This window comes from Aedes albopictus, chromosome 2 (genome assembly GCF_035046485.1).
Source record: "Aedes albopictus strain Foshan chromosome 2, AalbF5, whole genome shotgun sequence".
In the NCBI taxonomy this organism is placed as follows: Eukaryota; Metazoa; Arthropoda; class Insecta; order Diptera; family Culicidae; genus Aedes; species Aedes albopictus.
In genome coordinates this window covers 443,642,144-443,664,886 of record NC_085137.1, presented here as the reverse complement: position 1 = coordinate 443,664,886, position 22,743 = coordinate 443,642,144, and the positions used below count along the sequence as shown (strand labels likewise).

The 22,743-nt window shown below is 37.6% G+C and overlaps 1 protein-coding gene across 14 annotated transcripts in view; it reads left to right on the top strand.

The window, feature by feature from the left end:
* LOC109409964 (hepatic leukemia factor) overlaps window positions 1-22,743 on the top strand; it is a 682,849-nt gene that overhangs the window by 612,178 nt on the left and 47,928 nt on the right. The window lies entirely within an intron of this gene.

The window sequence follows — 22,743 nt, the reverse complement described above, 5'->3', positions numbered from 1 at the left end:
CTTCCCATGCAGTCAGTAGTGCTTGCTGCAAGAAGAAAGTAAAAATTGCATGCAGCCGCGGAGCCCCGATCCTCCTCGAGGCGATGCAGCTTCGAGCACGGCAGTGTGCCTGGAGGAAATATAAAATGCACGAACTATGGTTTAGTTGGGGGGTGGTGTGCGGTGGTAGATAATGGTTTTCACTTACTCCACATTTCCCTCTGTGTCGCATAATCTTCATAGTTCAGTAGGTTGTTTTGTTGGGCACTCTCAAATGTGGTTTATCCTATCGTCCACCGTCGCGTCGTCCTATCGGATCGGACCCGGAGGACGCATCATGCATAAAAGATGATATGATGATGATGCATTTAGCGAATTGGCAGATTTTGTTGTTGTTGTCGACGCTGGCGCTGTCTTAGTCGATTTGCAGAATTTGTTTGCTGATGCAATTTGTCTAAGCGATCGGCAATTTGCTGTTTATTTTGCGGTTTGGAAAATAGAAAAAACCAATGAACTCACTCACTCACGGGATCTGCAAAGGCAACAATGTCTCGTGTTTTATTTGCTGTGGCAACTAACTAATGCATCACTCTCCTCCAGCAGGCAGGCATCAGGGGGTGCAAATTTTCACTTCGTTTCGAACAGTATGTAGTGTGTAATGGCTTTTGGACGGGATCCAAAGTTTGACAAGCGACTAGCCTTCGTTTAGTACTAATTTCTAAAACTGTTTGTCGTAAAACTACTGAGCACACATTTTCTCTGTTTGCCACTTTGGGTCGTCGGTCGTCATGTCCATTGGAGCAAATGCAAAAGAAATTACTACACTACTACACTCTGCTTAACTGCAACCAAATGATTCACAATTTCGAAATGCTACGATAATTACTCCTCCGGTCTAAATGGAGTGTCGTTCACAAGTCATGAGACAAAGTTGGATACCCTCGTAAAATAATGAACTGAAGAATAACTGTGGGAAAACTGAACGCTGTAGTAAAACAGCAGCTACAGCTGTTTCGAGGGGGGATCGAAAATGCATTGGATGAGGTTATTATTATCATCACTTTATTTATGACTTTCGAGCATGCATGTGATAATGATGGACAAGAACATGACACAAATTTACTAAACGTCCGCAGAAATACTACACAACCTTATCATACAATTCTCCAAAAAGATTTTCAGTATACTCAGAACGAATATGGTTTGCCTAACTTAAAATAAAATAGGTAGCATCTACATTAGGAGAATCAAAATAGATACCATGATTTTCAATGAAAATGTTTACAATGCTGAAAATAATCGTGATTCATTTTTGATAACTAAGCCTACAGTCATTCATCGTCTTAAAACTTAACCGTTGAGCTTGATTGACTACCCGTGGATGCTACTCGAGTATCACCAGACCAGCTACACTTACACAAGGAACCAATGAGATATCTGCCGGGGACTAAACAGACATCTTCAGTGTGTGAGTGTTGGTGATCGTGATCTTCTACTCTTAGGCGACAATGGCGACTACCACGCGTGTTGCAGGTCAATGTGGAGAAGGGGAAGGAAATGATGATTGCAATCGTTTAAATCCACAGCAGACCGAATATGCCTCTGCGCCTGCACAAAGTCATGCGGATGTCGGAGCGTTGGTGAGATATGGCTGGCAATGGGTTCACACATTGGTGCGTGGATGCCAGGCGTAAGGTAGATTAGTGTATTTATTACATATTCTAAAGATAATGCGGCACAGTTCGCTTGATTGCATAACTCGTAGGCGTTATCTGATAGATTGATACTGTGCTAGTAAAGTTGGAAGGAAGGAATTGATTAAAAAAATTATAAAATTCCAAATGATACATTGCACATTTTCAGATTATTCATATTTCTTCCGATGAAAATAAAACTACAAACAAATCTGCATAAGAATATATTAACCCTCCTAAAATGTTAGGATTTTCGCCACGATGGGGTAGTACATGCTCAGCGTGCCTGTCTGGGTCATATGGACCCAACATCCTTCTTTAAAAAATGGTTCAAAAGTCTTCTATGTTTAACCTTCCAGGACGCGCGCTTGCGCTGTATACGAAAAGCGAGGATTTTTGGTACTGTTGTACTTTTTACAACAGCGCGCGCGCTGAAGGGTTAACTAAAAGATATACAACTTTTTGTATCGCTTTTTGATGTTACTCAGAATTTCAGGACTTTAATATATTGGTAACTCACACTTAAGGCGAAACTGGAAGCATTTCCTCACTTTTTAGTTTTTGATTTTTTATTAAATAACGAAGCAATATTTTCAAAAGCGGTTTTTGTGCACATGTAGAGTATTGATCAAGGTACCTTCTGAATTTTTTTTGTAGTGGAAAATGTTTTTCGTTTTTACAAAAACCATTTTTGAACAAAATTTCACAAAAAAATGGTTTCTGCAAAAATGGAAAACATTTTCCACCTCAAAAAAATTCAAAAGATACCTTGATCCATACTCTACATGTGCAAAAAAACCGATTTTGAAAATATTGATTCGTTATTAAATAAAAAATCAAAAACCGAAAAAATGAGAAAATGCTTCCAGTTTCGCCTTAATATTAAGGCGAATTTAATTCACGTATATAAACGTTGTAAGCATTTGAATAAAACAAAAATGTGACGGAAATATCGCTGTACGGATAATTCGGCGCAAACATTTCAAAAGGGCGTTACTGATTTTGAGAGTGGCTAATTCTTTCACAGCCATAGATCGTAATTTATCTCTCCATCTCAATTCACCACCTGTACTAGATAGCGGGAACCCTCCTCTTTCCTATAGTGGAATTTTAGGAAATTTCATCTCTGCATCCTACAGCTTTGAAAGAAGGTACTATGTTCAAATGTAGCAACACCCTTTTGAAATGTTGGTGCCGAATTGTTTGATACACTGTACGTACAGGGGATAGACAAAATGATCGGGACAGGCAAAATTTTCACTTTTCAAAAAATGTTCAATAAGCTATAACTTTTCGAAAAGTGCATCAAATATTCTAAAATTTTTACTGCAAGTTCCTCAACTAATTGTGTATCAGTGGACAAAATTTGGAAAAGATCGGTCAATTTTTCACGAAGTTATAAAGATTTTTGAAAAAGTTAAAATTATCCGATTGCCAACTTTGAGCTGTTATATCTCCGGATTCACTAAACCGAATGCAATGAAATTTTGACCATTTCTGACTTATATAATGAGCTATGAAAAACCATTGACTTAACTTTATATTCTTAACACGGAAGAAAATTATAACGATTAGATTATTTTTCTTATAAAACACCAAATTATCCAAAACATCAACATGGTTTCAAAATTCAAGATGCAAATTATAGTTCATTTAGTTTCCCTCTAATTGACTTATATACAAACGCGTTTTGAAGGAAAGCAACAAGATAGCCGCCAATAAATTGAAAAAGTAATGGGATGCATATCAAAAATAGACTAATTTACTAAAAAATCGTGAAAAAAATAAAATCGCTATAACTTTTTTGCTTGTTAAAAATTTCAAGTTATGTCAAATGTTTTCCAGAGTTCATTATGTAAGTCATGAATGGTCAAAATTTCATTGCAATCGGTTTAGTGAATCTGGAGATCTAACAGCTCAAAGTAGGCTATCGGATAATTTTATCTTTTTCAAAAATATTTATAACTACGTGATAAATTTTCCGATCTTTTCCAAATGTTGTCCACTGATACACAACTAGTTGAAGAACTTACATTAAAAATTTGAGAATATTTGTAGCACTTTTCGAAAAGTTACAGCTAATTGAACATTTTTTGAAAAGTGAAAATTTTGCCTGTCCCGATCATTTTGTCTATCCCCTGTAGGAGGAACGTGCCTCTGGGGGACCGATCAACTGATATGTAGGAGAACACATTGAACAAACGATTCCTATATAATAGAAGGTCACAAGTCAGATGTAGTTATTAGACTGTGCTCACGTTCCATTTCTAGAAAGTGGTATTGCTTTTTGCAGGAAAAAATTCTACAACATTTCGAAAAAAATCTTATGTAATCTTATAAGGCATCCAGGAATACCTGTTCAAGATTTTATAAATTATGAAGAAAAAAACTTGGAGTAACAGCTGATGAAATCTGTTGAAGAAATTATAAGGAATCTCTTGATTGATTCCTTAACTTACTATCATATAACTACAAATGACTTATAATGCATTCTTTAGTGCGACATCATGGCAGTTTTATGGTTCAATTCCTTAAAAAAACATTTTTATTGGAGCCCTATGATTTTTTTTTCAAAATTTGGTTTCCGAAGAGACTTTCACATTATTCCATGGTATAATTTCTCTATGGAACTTGAACACAATCCTACATTGATGATCCTAAATCTTGAGGGAGTTTTCGAAAGAGTTCCTGGAAAAATTGATATTGGAAATATTGGTGAAGTACTTCATGTATCGACACTGAACGTGATGATGGAATTCTTAGTAGAATCATGAGAAGAGTGTCTTGAAAACTTTCTAAAAGATTCCACTCCAAAAATTTCATATGCAATTCCTAGATTATTTATAAAAAAAACTGCTGGAAATTCCGGAAACCCTCTCTGGAAAATTGTTTGATCCTTGGAGCATTTATTCTAGGAAACTATAGCATATTATTTAAGAGTTTCTAAAGAGTTACTGATCAGTAATCCTTATTGCATCATTGATAACAATTTTCATCAAAACGGTGGATCAATTTCTTGAAGAATCAGTCAGTGAATTTTCAATAGAATCTCTAAAACAACTGTATTAAGATGTATTTTACAGACATATTTGATGGTATGCTGGATAAATCAATAAAATATGTCTGATCACTTGATTGTATGGATTCATAGATTCTAACAGGAACATGAAGACCGTTACCGTCAACAGTTCTTTTGGTAAAAATCTTCGAACTGAAATTTTTGACATTCATGAAAGAATCATTGTATTTACAATAAATAGTACAAATGCTATCTTTAACATGGGTAGGAACTCTACTATGCATCTCAGTGAAAACCATGGGGAAGTCAACACATAAGTTAGTCTACCTGAAAGTTAAGGTGCATATAACATACCCCACCTCTCTTATCTGATTTGTTCTCTTCTGTGCAATTGGTAGCTAAAGACACACCATCCGTGTATATCTATCAGTGTACAATCAAACCTTATAACATGTTTAAATTTATCTTGAAGTATGATGTTATTTTTCCTTCAAAATCTGTCAAAACAAAACAGTGCTTTGAGACAAATGGACAAGTAAAATTTTCTTAAAATTCAGCTCTTCAATTTATTTCTTTTATGACACATAAGAAAATGAATTGAAAATATAAAACAACGTAAGAACCAGCAAATTTCTTTTAACTTCACTGCTTTTAAGTAAAAAGAAAATCGTTTTTATTTGGTTTTTATTTCCGTGTATTTTAACTAATGCTAATTCTACACTTGAAAAAAAAAAGAAAATCGGATTAAATACTATTTCTTTCAATTCCACTAAGAATTTGCATTCTTTGACAGATACGTATTTCGACCTCAACTGTAAAATCGTCATCAGTGTCTTGTACTTGACTCGACTAAAAGGAACAGTACTTAACCCGATTTTCTCTTTACTTGAAGGTATTTCACTAACACGCCCAGGTTCATCATCATCATCTTCACTACTTTTGCTTATTTTCGTACAGATAGGTCTGTTTTTTCTAGGACTTATAGTTTTCTGTCGTTTCGACTGAAGTAAAGATAGTGGTCTTGGGAAGGAATTTTAACTTTTTAAGTTTTCGTAAAATATGAAAGTAATTTATATTTGGTAAGGTTGAAAAATAAAAAAAAAATAAAAAGAAAACAAAAAAAAAAATACGGTGACAAATTTACTAGTGATGATGGAAAATTTACTTTCAGCCATATTTCCTAGAGTGATCGTTGCAACTGTACGTCTCAAATATGAGAAGCTGCTTGCCAGACTTTACTAATAATCTGAATAATCCAGTGAACGGAGAAGAAACCCAAAAAATAAAATAAAAATATCACGCACTAGTAGTCTTTCTTGATGTTTTTGAATATATGTCACTGTCACATATCATCCAAGGAAGGTTTATGTAACAAAACCATAGGGAAATTGTCGTTTGCTAAAAGTTGTTTATATTTTCTGCGACGGAGACACTCAAGTAACATTTTGACGGCTAATTAGTCAAGTAGAGTTTTTGAGAACCGTTATAAAATCTAATACTTCTTATTTTGGTCTTATGATGGATCTAAGGGCCTCTTCTAGTCTATTCGAAAAAACAATGTTACAGACTTGGAAAGTAATAAAAAGACATGTTTTCACGAATGAAATTTTAGTTACAGAAAAGTGTTGATGATTCGGAATCACTGTCTACGTTTCGATCCTGTGGTTGGGATCTTCACCAGGGTTCGATATGAATCAATTCGTGAAGATTAGTGGAGTAACTCCAATCCGTCAAACCAGAACAGTAGGGTTCCCAAAGTGTCAAGTTGGGGTCCAATGATACATTTGGTTGTTTCAGGTCATCTCAACAGCAGCCCTAGAGTATTCTGAGTAATGATGGTAAACTTACATATCTTTATTCGATAACATTGTAAAGCCAGTCGAAATCCACAAACATCTTCAAATGAAGATTGTTCATCTTCCATGAAATCCAAATTCATGGAAACGCGAAAGATGAAATTATCATTACACTTTTAGTCGTTTTTGTCCAACTTTTCAAAGAAACCAGAGAAAAAACATGTTTACAATTAGTGGCTTGTACACTATCGTTGCACCTGTTTCATTTGAAGCATCTAGTAGCATTCCTACACCCACTTTCACTTTTATTTTTGTTCGATTTTAAAATATTATTTTCCTTTTTTTCTCGATATAACGATATTTTCCACTTCTTTCGCGGCTGTCTAGTGAGTAGGAGTCGTGAGTTCGAGTCTCACCAAGAGGACGAGTAGCTTTTTCACAAATTCCACTTCAATTCGTCCATTTCTCACTCACGCCAGTATGTGTAAAGTCTAGCTTTTGAAGTTAAGTAAAACTTCCACGCGACTGGGTAAGCCGCAAAAATCGATAATTAATCAATTAATTATATCATCGTAAAGCCAAAATGAACTCATCGTGGGCTTATGACGGTTGTCAAAACCTCTTGAAAGCAAATTGGTCATCAAATTGTTGCTTGGATTGTAACCTTCGTTTCAATGCTTATAAACTTCAGGCTACTGATCAAAAATCGGTTCATTCATAATCTACTTATTAAAGCCATACACATCTATACAGTCTCAAATCAGCAATCTGTGAACCAGCTCACCTCATTCAATCACCAGACCATCAATTGAACCTACATACCCTAATCAAATCTGGTTCGGAACAATACCCAATAACCACCGCTCACGTGTTCGACCTCACCTCGACCGTTGTTGATGACCGCTTGGCACTGCTACAGATGAGCTCACATCACCTACGCACTGCCATAGAAGTTCGCCAAAGCATCCGTCATCGCACAATCCTAGGTTCACCCTCATGCGAATAGCGAGAGTGGAACGTGGAAGGGCTTTGTCATCACCGCCAGCCGGTCTCTGGTCACCACCGACACAGATGGTGATAACCTCTCCCTTCTAAGCATTGACTGTCATGCCGCAGCGTGCGTCGCCAAGTACGCGTCTTCGGAAGCGGACGTGCGCGCCCGTTGTTGTTGGTCTGCCTTGAGCTAGATTTGCGCAGACTCGCACAAAACAACAATTGCGGAAAATCTAACCTCCAGTTCAGTCGAAGTCACTGTTTTTCTTGTTTTGGTTGTAGGGATGGCCATCTATTCGTTTAATGATCGTTATGGAAATGTAAGCGTGTGACTTTTCAGCTAAACCTTGTGCTTGACCATAAGAAGGCCGTCTCCAAAGGCACGATATCCTCCATTTGGGACATTTGTACCATCAACTGTACTTGACCATGCTGAAGGATTCTAGGTTTGATCTCCGGGACGATTTTTTTTTCGAAAACGCAACAAATTTCATTTGATGCCTTGAAGAAGATCCTATAAGGATCGAAACGTTGGAAGATATAGTTGTTTTTGATCCTCGAAAACAGTCGTCGTCAATACAGTTTATTCGACAATTAGAACATAACAACAGAAAAAAATGATCGAATTTTCTGGAAATCGTTTAGTTTACTACTTTGATGATCTTCAATCGAATTCCATCACTGCTGTAGCTGCTGCGATTGATCGAACATTGCAATGACTATTTGACATCCCTATTTATCTTACAAATGCGTTTCCGAGTTAGCTTGGAGGAAGCCTAACTGAGAGTTCATCGAGAGAGTTGGAAGTCTCTACATTGTCGACTTCACTTTTCTGAAGTACGCAGCCGGGCGCATAAATGAATCATTTGTACAGCCCAGTACCCCTCCTAATGATATGAACCCAGGTAGTAGTAGCGACGGAGACAACCAGGTGAGGGTGATTTGGAAAAATTGCGAATCGCAAAACCGGGTCGAACAATGGGTACTTACTCGCTGGGAGCATAAGCCTGGTCTACAGCTCTGAGACCCGTTGTCTGCTATGCAAATATTCCACCAGTTCGGTGGAAATGATGCTAATGCCGCGCTGTTGGTTGTTGTTACTACCTGCCGGTCGGTGGGACGAGGAGGGAAAAATATAATTGGCGGAAGTGCTACATTGCGTTCGGCCGACCGGCAGTGAATCGTTTTCCAAGCGTCGAGTTTCCATTATTAGATTAGCGTCCGCCGCTGCCGCGCCGTCGTCGTCGTCGTTGGCGGCGTTGTTCTGAATGGGGTTTCGCTTGTTTGGATTAGAGATCCGGATCGGCAGATGAGGCCCGAAGCCGGAAATAGATTCGCACGTTGTAGTTAATCATCCGCAGGCAGGGGGCGTTGGAATGTGGGTGGAAAGTGTTTCCGATGTTTGATTAATTTGTCAGATCTATGCTCTCGGAAAGCTCAAGGCGATTGGGAACGCACCGCGTTACTGGGAGATACTTTGTTTGGTGGAGTAGGAAATGCAGTGTGGAACTATGTTCAACTGTGGTACATGGTATTTTAAGATGATAGGCAACAATAGATTGTGAATTATTACACGGTCTGATTGGAAATCAGCTGAGAGAATCGAAGTCCAACAAGTCTTGATAGGAATTACTTCCTGCGGTAATAAGTTTCCAAACATCTAAGATTTGCGAAGCATACAAACTGGCTGAATATATTGAAAGTTAACAACACTTGATCATCGTATAAAACTAAATTTTTGCTGAATCTTCTTCTACTTCTTCTTCTTCTTTATGGTTCGACGTCCCCACTGGGGCTTGGCCTGGCTCGCTTCAACTAAGTGTTTTTTGAGCACACTTCACTGAGGCTTTCTTTGTCTGCCATTGCATGAATTTGTATATTGTGAGGCAAGTACAATGATACACTATGCCCAGGGAGTCGAGAAAATTTTCCCGACCGGAACGAGAATCGAACCCGCCGTTTCAAAAGCCTTAGCCATTTGGCTAACTGAAGACCCAACTGAATAGTTCCAAGATATTACTGCAACAAGTATGACCAAGTGTGTGATCACCGCTGTAATGGCTCTTCATAGGACAACTTCGTCTCAACCCCATCCACCACTTCCACTAAACATAACAGTGAAAGGTGTGATAAACACCCAACAAAGTAAACATCACCACAGCCCTATCGGAAAGGGCTCGAACCACCTTTCTTCCTCACCCATCTTCGAGATGTATGTAACTCAGCCACCAAGGCACTGGGTGAAATGATATACGATCTGCAGCCGGCCTGCTGCAGGTAAACTGGTTGTTGGTTGCTGGATGTTTGCTGTCCCATTGATCTACACGTCGTTGTCGTCGTGGTCGTCGTCGCGTCAACTGGTGGCCCAAGTGGATCTGTTCGATCCGATGTAAGTTGTAATCACGTGGGGACCAAAGGAAGGAAGAGATTTACTATGTCGTCGGTTGATGATTGATAGTTGGGTTGGTTTTGTCATTAAGACGACGACGACGACGACGACCAAGATGACGACGATTGATGTCTGCAGGTGACCTGGTCTAGCTGAATGAAGTGATTGTAGGTTTAGTTAAACTGATGCGATTACATCATGGTGGCTTGGCGTAACGTGGTAGACTCGACGGGATCAAAAGGGAGGTGAATTGCATCATCTGTTCAACCGGAGTAACACTTTCCAGTCAAATATACTTAAAAACTTTCCTAGAACCATCATAAAACCATTATTGATTGATTGATTTGTCTTTATTAACCGTTATGTGTCCGACATGTGCTTTTTGTACACCGTGTATTTGAAATGGGTGCTGGGTACCCGGGTACCCTGTCGGCCACATAAGGGTTAAAGAGACTTTCAGCCCTTGGCTGGTTCGTTTCTACAAAACCATTATAAATTAAGTTCCCCTTGAGGTGGAAATGGAAGTATTTCTTCATTTTTGTTCTATTTACTTTTTATTAAATACCTAAGCAATATTTACATAATCGGCTCTCACACACTTTTAGGGGAAGTATCATTATAAGTAATGATATTTTTTCTTAGTGGAAAATGTTTGTCACTTTTCCAGAAATTTTTTTTTTCCGAAATTTCGAATAAAAAAGGTTTCTGTAAAAATGAAAAACATGTTTCACTTGGAAAATATTGAAGGTACCTTTATTCTTCATCTTAATGAGTATGGAAACCGATGTTGAAAATATTGCTCCGTCATGTAATAAAAAAAAAACAAGAAATGTAAAAAAACGAAAAAGAGCATCCAGTTTCACCTTAAGGCGAAACTGGAAGCATTTCCTCTTCTTTAAATTTTTGATTTTTATTATATAAACGGAGCAATATTTCCAAAGTTGGGTTTCATACTCAATTAGAGAAAAATCGAGGTATCTTCAAGTTTTTGCCTGGTGATTCTTTTTCGAAACTTTTTTCCAAATGGATTTTACAAAACTGAAAAACATCTTCCATTAAGAAAAAAAACAGAAGATGTCTTGATCATTTCTATATTTGTGTGTGAAAACCGACTTTGAAAATATTGCTCCTTAATATAATAAACAAAATTTGAAAAAAAAAAGACAGAATTTTTTTTTATCTGTATTAATGAGATTTTGAGCCCTAGGCTAGTTCATCTCGGGACCCACGCTTTACTTCCCTTCCGAAGGAAGAACTCACATTTTGCGAGTTTGTCGGGAGTGGGATAAAGTGTTCTAACCATCACACCAGGTCCGCTCCACAACAGAAAATAAGGAAAAGCATCAGGACGGGTAAACCGGAAATTGGCACTTTAAGTAACTTAAAATCGTTTGGGCTTCATGACCTTAGCATACGGATTTTGTAGCTCCTTCGGATCTAAAATGTTGAGCATATTATCACAGACTAATTTGTTAGAAGTTTCCCGACTAGAAGATTCTTACAAAAATCGGCATCAACATTTCAAAAGGGCGTAACTGCTTTTACAACTAATTTCTGTGCATCGTATACCATTCATCTTACGCAATTCACATCCATAAAAACGAAAGAGGAGGATTTTATCTTTCTATTTGTGCTAGTGGATTGCTCGGGAGGGATGAGATACGGTCCACAGCTTTATGAGAAGGCATTGGTTGCAAAAGCAGTTACGCCCTTTTGAAATGTTGGTGCCGAAATATAACATAATTATTACAAACCATGATATGTATAACTCATTGTGATATAATCATGTTTAACATCATTGGTGTTTAAACATAATATAACTCAATTGTATCATATTATGTTATAAATTTTGTTCAATAACTCATTGTGAAATAATTTAGTTTTGATTCTTTGACATTCAGAACATCATTTTACGCAATTGTATCAAAATATAATAGAAACTAGTTTTCTTAAAGATAAAATTTATATCATGTTGTGTTATAATTTTGATCTGATTATAACAAAATAGGTTATTATTTTGATTAGACCGGTGTACTTTTTGTTACAATTTCTGTTATTTTAACATCATCCTGCATCTAGTTTATAACATAATAAGTTATAGAAAAAAGTCATAACATCATAACACAATGTGTTATAAAGTTGATATATTTCTCTAGTCGGGTATACAAAATCATTCAAATAAAATGCTAGAACAATGAAGATCTCCTTAACAATTTCAGACAGTTCTTGCTATTCTTGGGAAAACTTATTGAAAATCCCTTGTCTCAATTTTTGGAAAAATTTTGAAGGAAATATTTACAGCAACTTAGGCATTTCCTGAAGAATGCATCGATTCCTTTATTAAATAAGAACACGTTAGAACTCATTAAACTTAATTGGTGATTTCTGAAAGATCTCTTGCAATTTCTGAAGGAATCTCTAAAGGATTTGTGGGTAGATTTTTGGTTTTTGGAAAAAAAAAACTTTTCGTGGATAATAAGACACATAAAATTGTTCGTGCTGAGATCTTCCCGTTTCGCTCGCATGCTACCTAGGGAATCTTTATAGTTTTCTTCTCTCCTTAGAGTTCTGGAAGAATGCTTGACAATATTTCTACCAAAATTTATTAAAAATCTTTCCCAGACAATTTGGGGTAAAAAAATGCTGCTTTAAATTCACTGAGCTCGTAAAGAACTCTGAGTTTGTATTAGCATTTTAAGTGAATCCCCAAGTACGTTGCAGATAAATAAGGTTCTGGAAGGGGCTTTCTTTGAAGAGTATTTTGCCAAATATCTGAAACTCGAAACAAAATTCTTAAGGAAGCTTTCGGCAACACCCCACGAAAGTAAATGAAAAGTGTGGACGTGTGTCCGAAATTCGAAATTCATGATAGAGACCCTGTGAAATGGACCAGACAGTCGTTTTTTTTTTTTTTGAGAAAATATAGTTTTCTCAGCCAAACTGAGTTGAGAAATGCGAGCAGCTGATTGGAAGTGAGACTCTGAATTAAATCAATATTTTGGAACTATCTTTATTTCTGGAGTAATCATAGTTTTAATAGACACGATTGCCACATATTTAAGTGGTAAAGCGTCTTAAATAAATATTATTAGTTATAATAGTTTTAATATTTTCGAAAAATTATCAATATTTTGTGCGGTTTGTAACATGTCTCGGATTTTAATTGACTTTCAGAGCTTATTAAAATTTTTAAATTCGTTTCGGAATTGTAAATCTCATATAAAATTTAAATTTTTATAAAAAAGTCCAACTCAGCATTTGAGAAAATTCATAATTAAATAAAAGACCCTTTGATTTAGAAAAGCTTTGTAGGTTATTTATTTGGAAATTACTGCATTGATTAAATTACCTTTTCCTATATTTAATCTTTTTTCTAATTATATTAGCGTAATTTTCAATAACTATTGATTTTTAATTTCCTGCGATGATTTTGAAATTCGATATTAAACATGCATGCAAACTTCAATGCCAGAAGTATAACGATTAAAGCAGTATACCACAGTACGCTAGTTTATTTTATTGTTTGTCTTTGGCAAAATATTCTGATCAAAAAGATCAGATGCTACACAGAACTCATTTTTGAACATGACTCCTTAACATGACTTCGGGACAATTTCATAATTTTTGATCTACAGTATCACCACGTCGTAATGTCAGGATCCTTCAATTTAGATGATTAAACAGCTACATTTCAACAAGTTTTTGAAATTTTACATGGTTTTCTTCTTAGAACATTAAGTTTTCCTAATCAAGGAGCATGGTGAAAACAGCGTTAATAAAAATAATACAAAAAATCGCCAAAAAATTCAAAAAGACTACAACGTGGTGAACAAATGTTTCAAAGAAAATGACGAACTAAATAGACGGTAGTAACAAATTAGAAGAATTGCGTGTAACAGGTTGATTGATCTGAAGTTCAATAATTTAAACAAGCGCAAGGATACGAAAAAAAAAGTTTCGGAAATTGGAACCCAAGTATTTTTCCTAATACCTTCATGGGGCGTTGAACTGACAAAAAAAAAATAATAAAAAAAATAAAAAAAAAATGTCAATATTTTTATTAGTTTTGGTCAAAGGTGCCGTTTCCAGAAAAGGTATTTGAAATTAGGACTCTAGTGTTCTTTCAAACACCTGCAAATATTGTATTTCTTTTAAATATTTTATTTTTGTTTTGATTTTGTTTTTTATTTTTATTTTTTGCCCATATGTATTAAGAAGATTTACAGCCTTAGGTTTATCCATCTCTATATATAAAAAAAATGAGTTTGAGTTCAAATTGAAGCAAACTAATTAGCATGTTTTTTTAGCATGGTTCGATCCGTATGCAGGGTGGCGGTGTTTATGAGTACAAAAAAAATGCGGGAATCAACCAGTAAAAAAGAAAAATTGTGAAAATACTTAAACTGTTACGAGTTGGAGAGAAATTTAACAAGATTGCAACAAAACCAACCTTGAATGCCGTGCTGGAATGAACTTAACAGTTGCAAAATCATTACAACCTAAAATGGCAACACAACATTTGCCAGAACGGAAAGTTTTAAACATTTTTATCTTTACTTTTTTAATTTTTTTTTTTGACCGTATTAAGAAGATTATTAGCCAAAGCCTTTTTTATATGGGAACACCCAGATTTACTTCCCTGTTGATGAAAGAATTCACTTGTCTGTAAGTTTGGTGGGAACATGATTCAGTTCCTCAGTCTGAAAGGCAGGTGCTTGATTACTACAGTAGGTCCATTTTGCGAAAGGTGCATGAATAAAGCACATTACCCATCAAAGAATTCATCAAAACACTTCAAATAGACAACAACGCTATGGAAAAATGATTATAATTGATTTTGCAAAAGAAAATGGAGCACAGACGGAAAAAGACGTTAAAACACTTAAAAAATTGATACAAACTTAAGAATTTTAATATCAGGTAACAACAAACAGGTAGATTGATCTGAAGCTCAGTAATTCAAGCAAAAGCAATGATGCTTAAAAAAATTGAAACGTAAGGCATTGGCTGAAAAAAGGTAGAAAAAAATTTCACTATTTTAGTTTTCTTCTTGTCAGTATTGACAAGATTCTCAGTTAAAGGCAAACGTACGCGAAGATACGATTTGCTGATAGGGACTGAAAGGACAAGGACTCCCAAGTATTGCTCCCAATACCTGCATAGTTTTTTTTTTTTTTATTTTTTGTCATTTTTGTTTTTTTTTTAATTTTTTTCATTTTTATTTTCTTTTTTTTTAATTATTGCCGTAAAACCAAAATGTCCAGCCCTTGGCTTGGTTATCTAGGAGCCCCCCGATTTATTTTCCTCCCAGAGAAAAAGTTCATACTTTTGAACGACTGTATTTCAGAAAAAAGTCACCAGAATACTTTAAATGGACTACAATGTGATGAAAAATAGATTACAATTGGGGTTGCAAAAGAAAATGAAGGTCAGAGAAGACGAGAACATACGTTGAAAATAAATTGTAACAAATTGAAGAACCATGTGAAATAGTATACCATCCGAAGCACTAATTCACATTTCTGGGAATAAGATTCGATCTTAATTTCTGGTTATGAAAGGTATGTGCTTTAGCCCTCACACCGGTCCGCTCCGTGATTTTCTTTAACATGCACAGTCTAAACATACATTTGAAAAAGTTTTTGATTTTTTGTGGTTTCCATCTAGGGCCAAGAAGTTATTCTGACAAAGAAATAGTACATTTTAATGTACAAAGTTGCAGTTAACTGAAACAAAAAAAAAAGAAAAATTTAAAATATTCAACGAATGTCTTATTTTTACAAAAAAATAAAAAAAAAAACATGAAACCATCGAGGAAAACTAGGCTCCGAAGTTCCTGCCGATATGATGTTTACCTAATTCCAATACTTGATGGGAGTTTCGATATCTCGATCGTGTGAAGTTTTGTGTGAAGCAGTTCTACTAATTTCCAATAAATTCACCCAGAAAACCCAAAAAACTTACAGCAAGAAGAAGATTTCTGAAAAAAAAACCATCTAATTATGTTGTTTCATTTGTTAACCTTCCGTCAGTCGCACGGTCGGCCTCAACCGACAGCACCACGTTAGTGCTGAGTACAAAAAGCGATATTCTTCAACATGTTGTACAAAATACAATAGCGCGATCACTCAAAAATTAACGAAAAAAAGAGAAAAAAATGAAAAAAATCTTTATTGATGAATTTGACGATATGGTGCTATATATTCTAAAACTTAACAGAACTCTTCATATCTTTCGATGAAACTTGCAGCGGTCCGAAAGTTTTTTGGAAAACAGTTCTACTGATTCTCAATAAATTCACATAGAAATCCTCAAAAAGCTAAAAAAAAAAAATAAAAAATAGAGGATACAATTAAAGTTTTTTTAGTTCCTTTATAAAATATAAATCTTGGGAATCGTGTTACTCAAAACTACTTAAATAAGTTTCAATTCCCAAATAACATGTTTTAGTTCAACGGAATTGGAAGAGCTGTTCAGAATCATAAAACCAGAATAAATCCATTGAGGTTTTATAAAATACTTCCGATAAACTGGACTGGTCAGTTCTGGACAAAACGGTGTGTTTTGCTTTTCCCAACGTTTCGGCTGTTTTATTGGGCCTTTTTCAAGGGAAAAGCCGTCGACCGTTCCTCGTTTTATGAAATAATTTCCGAAAATTAAGCCTGATAATCACTCACATTTTTCTGGCATCGGCTATTTTGTATTTTGATCACCAATTATCGAATGGAAATACGCATAGAAAATGTTTGAACTGATATTTTCAACGGAACTCCGTGACATTTTCCATCACTGGTTGCCGACATTCGCGCATAAGCTACTCACGCCAGTCACCCCTGTTCAACCCAGCATCCAACTGGAAAATTCAAAATCAATTTCCTCAAATTGTCGTCGGCTTCACCGCCTCATCGTCAACTCCATTCTTCCCCGTTCAGCTCACTTGGGCTGGACCCCCAATCGAAGAAGTAACAGAAATTATCCAACCACCGACGGCTATGGTGTGCCTGGCAGCCATCGCCAGTTGCCAGGAAAATAACCAGTTTCCACAGTCAAACTGATCATGCAGCGGCGGTGACGCCGCCGGCCAGCCTCCACACTAAAGTCACTAAATCATCGACTACCGGACACCATCGATGTTGAGGAAAACCAATGACAACCCTGCTGCTGTTGCTCCTCCTTGTCGTCGTTCTACCCACCCCATGTGAACAGATCGATGAAGATTGATGATCACCCAACCCAACCGTGGTCCAGTGGAGAAGTTTCCAAGAGTCTCGACGACTTTCTTCGTCGTCTTCTTCCTCAGTCTGTCTCAGTTCATTCCGGCTAGGTTGTGTAATCCTCTAACGTCGCCCAAATTCAGAGTTCGCTGGCAGGAATGTTCAGTGTTGTCGTGCTGACGAAGAGTTTAAATTTTAAACTTCTCTACTTAGGGAATCGTTAGTGAATTAGTGCTGATGTCTGCCATAGTTGGATGTTCATAACACCTGCTACGTCCGAAAGCTGGACAAAGTCAATAAACGGATTTTTTTTTTTTTAATTTTATCTGTAACGATCTGTTAACGAAATGTTTAACCCTCTAGGCTAGTTCATTTCGGGACCCACACTTTGCTTCGCTTCGTTTTCTTTCAGAAAAATGTTTTGTGAATCTATCGGGAGTGATATTTGATTCCTGGTTCTTGGCGTGATTCCCAAGTAACATTTTTAGTCAAATAGAATAGGAAAAAAAAAAACAATCATGAAACCAAAATAAAATGTATCAGTTTTTATGACGGTTCTCAAAACCTCTACAAGACTAATTGGCTATCAAAATGTTACTTGGGTTGTCCCGTGCTTTAACCATCCCACCACATCAACATTTTCTAAATTTTTATTTTTTTTTAAATTTTTTTTTTTTTGAATTTGTGGGAACACATGATAAATAATGACTAGGCATTCGCTCGCCCACTGCGTTTGCACGAGATATAGAGAAAGTAATACGAATAGCAAATTTAAGTCTAACAGGTCTTGGAAAAAATCTGAAAACCGTATTTTTTTTTTGTTTATTTTTTTTAATTTTTTGCCATTTTGGTATTGTGCTGGTTCTGAAAACCTGTTCGAATCTGTTTAACTCCAAATTGTTACTTCGGAAATATACAACTTTGAAGATACAGAAAACTGTGACCTGAGCCCAAAACCTTCCGGGAACGAAGAAAAAGCGGATGTCACTAGACCAGAAAACCCACAGAAACAGGAAAACTTCAGTGGAGAAACCCCTACTTAGAAATGGGAAAAACTTCGCGCATCAACTCAAAACTCGATCCAAAATTACCATACCGGAGAATTTCATAACAAAATTCCAGCCGCGCCGTCCACCACTTGTAACTGGAAAGTGATACGCACACGAGCGTCCCATCTCGCAGGTCGATTACGAAACCCCAGTCGCTTCCGAGCCCAGAAAACTCGTTCCATCCGTTTTATCCGTCCGTCTAACGCTGCTAACCTGTTGTGTTGACTGTTGTGATTGAAACTTTTCTCCTGCCACCCCTCGGCGATGATAGTGATTGGTTGGTGACCATTTCACCTAACCTGTCGGCTTCGGGGTTGTCCGGTGAGACAACCGGACACCTCCTCGTCCTGTCGTCAAGTTGTGTAAAATATCTATGTCAAATGGGGTTTCTCTTTCGCTCCATCATCGTCACCGTTCGACATAGGTATTGCGGATGGGCTTTACAACAATTAATTTCATGGTTTTGTAGGTATGACATAGTCGTTGAGGACGCAACTGTGCCAATAAAGCACTTCAGGATCAGGAGGAGGGTCGTTGTTTTAGAGGCACGGAGGTCTAATCGACAACAACATGGAAAGTCTTTGCGAAATTTGTCCAGTGTAGTATGATTAATTACTTCTTGAGTAGAGATGCTCAAGTCTCATCTTTATCGACACCACGATTGCGTGGAACTCTAGCCCTTGCAAGGGTTACTACATGGAACCCAACAGTACTCCATGGAACTTCACGTTTTATCCTCGGAAGTCCACGTTTACTCCGTAGAAACCTACGGTTACTCCGCGAACCCTTGTTGATTTCGTGGACTCCACGGTTACTCCTTGGACTCCGTGGACACGGTTGCTCTAGGAACCCAACGGTTACTCTGTGGACCCCACGGTTACTCCGTGGAATCCCAGGATAACTCCGTGGACCCCTCGGCTATTCCGTAGACCCCACGGTTACTCCGTGGACCCCACGGTTATTCTGTGGAACCACGAGGTAAATCCGTGGAACCCACAGTTGTACCGTGGATCCCACGGTTACTTCGTGGAATCCCACGTTTAATCCGTGGACACCACGGTTACTCCGTGGATCCGGGTACTCCGTGGACGCCGCGGTCACTCCGTGGACCCCACGGTTACTCCGTCGATCCAACGTTTACTCCATGGAACTTCACCTTTCATCCGTGGACCCCACGGTTATTCCGTGGACACCCTGGTTAGTCCGTGGAACCCTACGGTCACTCCTTAAAACCTCACGGTGGCTCCGTGGTACCCCACGGTTATTCCGTGGACTCCATGGTTTCTCCATGGAGCCACGCGATTACACCGTGGTACCCCACGTTGGTACCCCATGGTCATTCTGTGAAACTCCACAATATTTCGTGCTCTTAGGAATCCACGGTATTACATGGTTCCCCACGGTACTCCGTAGCAATGCACGGTAAATCACATCTGTTGTGATCATCATCATCATACGAAGGTTGGGGGATTCCAGTATCCAAAGGTTTCAATTCGATTATGACTGGTCCAGTGGTCCATCGAATTCAAAGTGATGTCCATGAGTTCACCAGCGTAAGTAATGGCGTCAGAGAGGCATTTCTTCTTCTTCTTATTCATTATACCGCTCTTCAACTTAGTGTTCTTAGAGCACTTCCACAGTTATTAATTGAAGGGCTTTCTTTGCCTGCCATTGCATAAATTTGTACATTGTGTGGCAAATACAGTGATACACTATGTCCAGGGAGTCGAGAAAATTTTCCCGACCGGAACGGGAATCGAAGCCGCCATCTCCGGATTGGCGTTCCATAGTCTTAACCACTAGGCACTCTGACCAGAGAAGCATTCTGATCAACAATTTAGATTTATGTGAGTTTCCGCCTGAATTGATCTCTCTTCGCTGTTGAAATACTGTTCGAAGTCCTTCTGAACCATGCAGACACTGGTTCAAAGGTTACCCCATCCGTTCTAGAAGTACTGTTACGTCTCACATTTCTAGAAACGTTGAGGAAATATTCAAATGCAAGATATTGAATTTTGAGTTCCTATAGATTTCAAAAAGTATTTCACAGCACGCCACCCGGAAGTGAATGCCAACCTGCATAGGTTATAACTCGTATAATGAATCTGGAGTTATCCGAATCTCATCCAATCAAAATCTGATCCAATTTGTATCTAAACCTGGTCTAATCTGCCACTAGCCTAGTATGATTTGAAACTAGTAGAATGTGAACATGGTCAAATCGAAGCTTCATCTCGTCTGAAACTGGTATAATGTTAAAGTATAATGTCAACTGGTATAATTTAAAATCGGTATAATTAAATATTGATCAAATCTTCAATTGATTTTGTTTAAAGTTAAAGTTGCCAATAGGGTTTGTCTTAAGTGTTACTGGTCTTATATGGAACTCATATAATCCAAAACTAGTCTAAATAAATCGTTACTACGGAATGAGCCAACCGATCCTAATGAAAATCTTTTGGAAACACCAAGACACGATTATACCTATTCAATGGTTAAAATCAGTCAAACGTCCTAACCTAGAACCAAGTCTAATACGTTTAAGAACCAGTTTTATGTAATATGAACCTACTATATAAAAGTTTCATATCTCGTCTAAAACTGAAGAAACAGAATATGACTTAATGTCAACTGGTTAATCTGAAACCGGTATAATAAAAAACTGATCAAACCAAAAGTTGGTTTTACCTTAAGCTGTCCTTGAATCTGAGAGTAAATGATACTCGTATTATTTGAAACTTGTATAATCTGGAGCTGGTCTAAACTGTTCGTTTGCCTGATACAGATTGCTAAACCGTTTTTCGTTTTTTAATCTAAACGCTTCTTTTTGATGGGTTCAATCCCAATTAACTATTTTTAGTCAAATGGTCTAGAAGAGGTTTTCAGAACCATAATAAAACCAAAATGAAAACTATAAGGTTTTATGACAGTTCTCAAAACCTCTACTAGAGTTTTTGGTCATCAAAATGTTACTTGGGATGCCTGGGTTTTATTTATTCCCGTGTAGTTTAGTTCGATACTGATTCAAGTCAGAAAAGTAGCCATGGCTTTCAAATTGATCAACCGATTCAAACCAAATTTTGCAGTACGAAGACACGAGATAGGGGAAGTATTTGAGTGATATGAAAGCTCCTATTAACGAACAATTCGTTCCAGATAAATGATCCTCATTATTCAAAACTTAACCATTATAACCTATAGTCAAATTTATCGTCGATCACGAAAAATCGAAAAAACTCCGCCATCAAAAACCCAGCTTACCCAGCGAAGAAGAAACGGTCGCCGCAGCGAAGAAAGACACCGACGAAGGAGAAACAACATAACACTGCTGTGGTAATTCCTTCTCCCCGTTCGAGCTGAAAGCGAAAGTGAAATTGTGTGACTTTCCGCTCCGTGCTGCTGCGGCTCTACCCAGTTACCTACCTCTACCTCTAACAGGTTTAGAGTTCCGCGAGTTCCGACGACCACGACGACGACGCCAACCATGTTTGGAATTCAGCCAACATTACGGCACCACTTCGTTGGAAAAAGTGTGATTTGGGACCTCAAATTGCACTGTCGACGATCATCTATGTATTGGGCGGTGCATATATTTAGGCGTTTAATTGTTTACAAAGCATTCTGGAACCGACACGCGGTGAGCTCGTTCCATTTTTCCAATACCTTAAGATAGGATTCCACATCGGATTGAGCATTTTACATCGACTTCACCTACCCCCAGTGGTCCGTTTCTGTGCGGCGTGCATTAGGTATGTGCATTCGAGCTTCCACATAATAGAGTGTTTATCCGTGGGGACTAGCGTGGGGACGTGTGGAGCGAGATACTCCAAGTAACTGTGCGACCGGGGTAGACCTACTAGCATCCAATAATGTGGCCTGAAGCCGGTTCGGTCCCGTACTGCAGCGCGAGTCGAAGGCAGTGTGTTTGTGGTTTATTTATGTTGTTTCCGATCAAGGTGCGCACGCAGCACTCGTATCGTAGACTTGGGTGCGTGTTCAGGGGTCTCTTCCTTTACACTGCATACATGCATTGTATCACAGTGCCTAATGAGTGTCGATTGTTTCTGCCGCCAGTTGCTGCTTTCTTCTTTCGTAAACAATGACTGTTGGATGGGGAGTTGCCAGGGTTGGAAGGGTGCTTTCGGAGAAGTAGTTCGAACAACAATGTTGAGGAAAATGTTGCGTAATATGTAGATCACTGGATTGAATCGTTGCGTTGGTGAAAGCCGCTTCGGTGAAGAATTGGTTTACATGCGTAGTTTACATGACAGGAATTGATTCCTTTGGTGAATAATGAATGAAATAGATAAAAACGCTGGAGACATTCTATGAAATACGTGAGACTTCTTTTATACAAAATACATAATTGAAGAAATTGTGGTATTGTTTGATTCAAAATTGTCGAAAGATTGACAGACTAAATAAACAAAAAAATGATCTCTTTGTAACATATTCAGATAAGACTGACATCCCTACAAGTATACCACAATCTCCACATGTCTATTTCCTTGACATCCATAGACGGTGCCGCAGGCACAGACAATTTTCTTTCCTTTCTTTTGCCATTCTTCCGTCTCTGCTGAAGATCTGTGCTGATCTGCTTCAATCCT